Genomic DNA, 3362 nt, shown 5'->3' on the forward strand with positions numbered 1-3362 from the left:
TTAAGCAAATTGTATCCTTCCTTGCTCATTCACTCATAAGCTATCTGGAATTTCTTAGTCCCATATTTGTTCTGAATATAGTCAATCCATCTTCTCCATTCCAGCTTGTATTTCTCATCTGAATGGTCCTTAAGCTATGCTGATATTTTAGCCATCTCTGCTAAGTTTGTTACTTTTAGTGTCCATACTTGAATAGTAGGTAATTCTTCCTTCTTCCAGTACTGCGTCATCAATAGTCTTGCTGCCGTTGTAAGGTTCAAAAAAAATATGGAACACTTCACGAATTTGCATGTCATCCTTGCTCAGGGGACATGCTAATCTTCTCTGTATCATTCCAATTTTAGTATATGTGCTGCCAAAGCAAGCACAGACAATTTAAAATAGTTTTACCCAACTCAGTGCCCTCTGAATGGCTTGGATATCATCCTGTAATCCCAAGCCAATTCGCACTAATTAGATTTCCTCTAATTAAATGCAAAAAAAAAAAAGAGGGACTTCAAAGGAGTTCATCAGCCCTTTCCATCTGCTTGACTCCTGATAATTATGGCTTTTTTAAAAACATACAGTGACTATTATTTGCATGTTAAAATATGTATATTAAATACAATGCTTTATTTAATGGCATGCCAAATTTGACCTTTAACTGACCTCATACATTTATTATGAGCCATAGGCTATGAGAAACAGATGTAGCCACCCACAGAGCTTTACCAATGAATAGGGATCTGAGCTTAAGCTATCCATCATTAATATATTAAACAGCAAGCAGATAGACTGCATGAATATTTTTGTTTCATTTTAAATGGCATAAAGTTTGAAGAACATTTGCCTATTTTAATACATGTGATCAAATGGCAGAACTGTCCAGTTAACCATGGGTTCCAGGAACATTTTATAGATTTATGTTCCTAGCATGTATATCAAACATGTATATTATGAAGGAATGAAATATAGTTTCTGATCAAAAGATAACATTGGACTGTAGACCCAGCTGTGTTTAAAGATCAGCAAAAGAATCAGAAAAGACATTTTTATACTAGTCATAGACTGTTCTATCATTGCTTGCTGGATCCAAGGTCTTCTTCAACTGTCCTTACAGAATTTAAGAATTCAGCATTAAAAGTAAGGAAAATGTAGGCAAATCTATGGTTTGTCATGAGACCATTGATGTTTGAAGCCTCCAATCTAGGATCCAACTAGAGTTACTAGACAAATGATGAAGAGGCTGAGCTATAGGATCTCTTTTTTAGTTTCTACAGCACTACTGAAATAAGAATATAATGCTTTATTTAATGGCATGCCAAATTTGACCTTTAACTGATCTCATACATTTATTATGAGCCATGGGCTATTATATATATATATGTATGTGCGTGCGTGCGTGTGTGTGTGTGTGTGTATATATATATATACATGCTTTGGTAAAACTTCATAATTTTTTAGTATAAATATTGGACATTTTCAGATTGGTGATTTGCAGCTTTGGGGTATCAGCACTGGCCCCAATTATTTTTTCAACATTGGGCCATTAAATTGATTTGGGCCATTAAGTTGATTTCTGATCAATGCTGGGATATTGGAAAGTGCAGAAACTCACTTTTCCTTTCAATCCTGATTTCCCAAAAGGTGCTTTTCCGAAAGGCAACTTGATTTTCTTCTTGTTGTTTTTCCTTGAAAATGTTTTGCTTTTCACCCATGAAGCTTCTTCAATTCTTAGATGAGAAACAAAACATTTTCAAGGGAAAAACTAAAACATTTTCAAGGGAAAAACTAAGAAAGTCCATCTGTTTTTTGGAAAAGTAACAAGCTGGAACAAGTAACAAGCTTGGGACAAGCTGCCAGAGCTGGAAGCCATCTTTTATTTTTTGGGCTTCAGGCCTGCCACATTTTCTACTGTGGGAAAATGGGAGGGGGTGATAGGTAGTGTGGGTGATAGGTTGCCATAATAACATTCTTTCTCAGAAAGTCAAGGTCAACTGGCCCTCCAGCTGCGATGACTGGGAGGTAACTCCTGGCCTGGACGATACCTCATTGGAACATGTGATGGACATGTGGGTGCTGGGCAGGGGCTTGAACTTTCTTTTGGGTGGGGAAAACCTGGAAGCTTTCAGATTTGAGTTTTCCCAGATGTGCCAATATGACATCTCTAATAAAATGGAACTTTGAAGAAACTTCTTTTGTTAGAGGTGTTCAGAGGTGGGTTGCTGCTGGTACAGCCCAGATCGGGTGAACCGGTAGTAGCTGCTGCAGCGGGAGGCTCTGCCCACCTGCCCAGATGCTTCTGTGCATGCACAGAAGCTTCTGCATATGCGCAGAAGTGTTGCGAGTGCGTCCAAACCAGTAGTAAAAAAATTAGCAACTCTGGGGGTGTTACTTGAAACCCTGACATAAGCATTACTTGAATGATTGAGAATCTCCATAGACATTTGAATTCTCATGTGACCAACTTTTATCAGGAAGGTTCTGCTCATTCATTGAAGCTTTAAGGAAAAAGTATCTTCCTATTGGAAAGAATTATTGCTTTGTTTCCCAACAAATTATCAAGTTCATATCAGCCATTGCAAAGGAGCCTCAGTTATGCTTCTCTCCAGAGAGATTCAGCAACTTGTGCTTTCACCCAAAAAGAAAACATGGCATCAATCCCCTGCACTCCGCTTTATCTGGTGTGGGACTATACTGTGATTGTTTCAAGTTATATTTACCTTCACGAATGCTAGGATCTTGGAATGTAATAAATGACTTATGATTTTTGCATGGAAGGTGTAGGTGAGGGATGTAATTAAAGTTTCATTACTCAAAGACTCAGAGATTTGGGGGGGTCAGTACATGCGTATGGGATGTCAAGAGGAAAAAACACAGTGGTTTACAGTGTCTGTAACTCCTAAAAGTTCTATATTTGCAAATGACAAGGTAAGCACGTTTCCTTGTTAACTGAAACCTTTACTAAAGACAATTCGACTCAGAGAATCCTTCTCCCCCAAATGTAGGTTGGATTAAGTTTAAGAGATAAAATAGCTGGTGTTGTATAAATGTTCTGAGAGACCCAGAAGTGGGAAAGTAGCAGCTGGCTTCATAAACTACATTGAGGTGTACTGCAATTTGTCTGGTTGTGGCTTACAGTGTTGTGTGAACTCAACCACTATGATTTATAAAATGTGGTTTATTATGTGAATAATAACCCATAATAATATTGTTGAACAAATCATGACTCGGTACAATGTGCAAGTCTGTAACATTTACTTATTACAGATAATCCTCCACTGACAATCAAAAGCCCAACATTTTCATTTGTTAATCAATGAGTTTTGAGTTTTGTCTCATTTTACAATCTTTTTTGTTACAGTTGTTAAGTGAATCACGGC

The 3362-nt window shown here is 37.5% G+C and overlaps 1 non-coding gene across 1 annotated transcript; it reads right to left on the reverse strand.

Moving 5' to 3' along the window:
- Positions 1 to 261: 261 nt before the first annotated feature.
- LOC116508550 lies at positions 262 to 368 on the reverse strand. Its single transcript, XR_004255366.1, has one exon. It is a non-coding gene; the product is annotated as a U6 spliceosomal RNA (small nuclear RNA).
- Between the last annotated feature and the right edge of the window lie 2994 nt (positions 369 to 3362).

The sequence above is a fragment of the Thamnophis elegans genome, chromosome 4 (assembly GCF_009769535.1).
Source record: "Thamnophis elegans isolate rThaEle1 chromosome 4, rThaEle1.pri, whole genome shotgun sequence".
NCBI classification, from domain to species: Eukaryota; Metazoa; Chordata; class Lepidosauria; order Squamata; family Colubridae; genus Thamnophis; species Thamnophis elegans.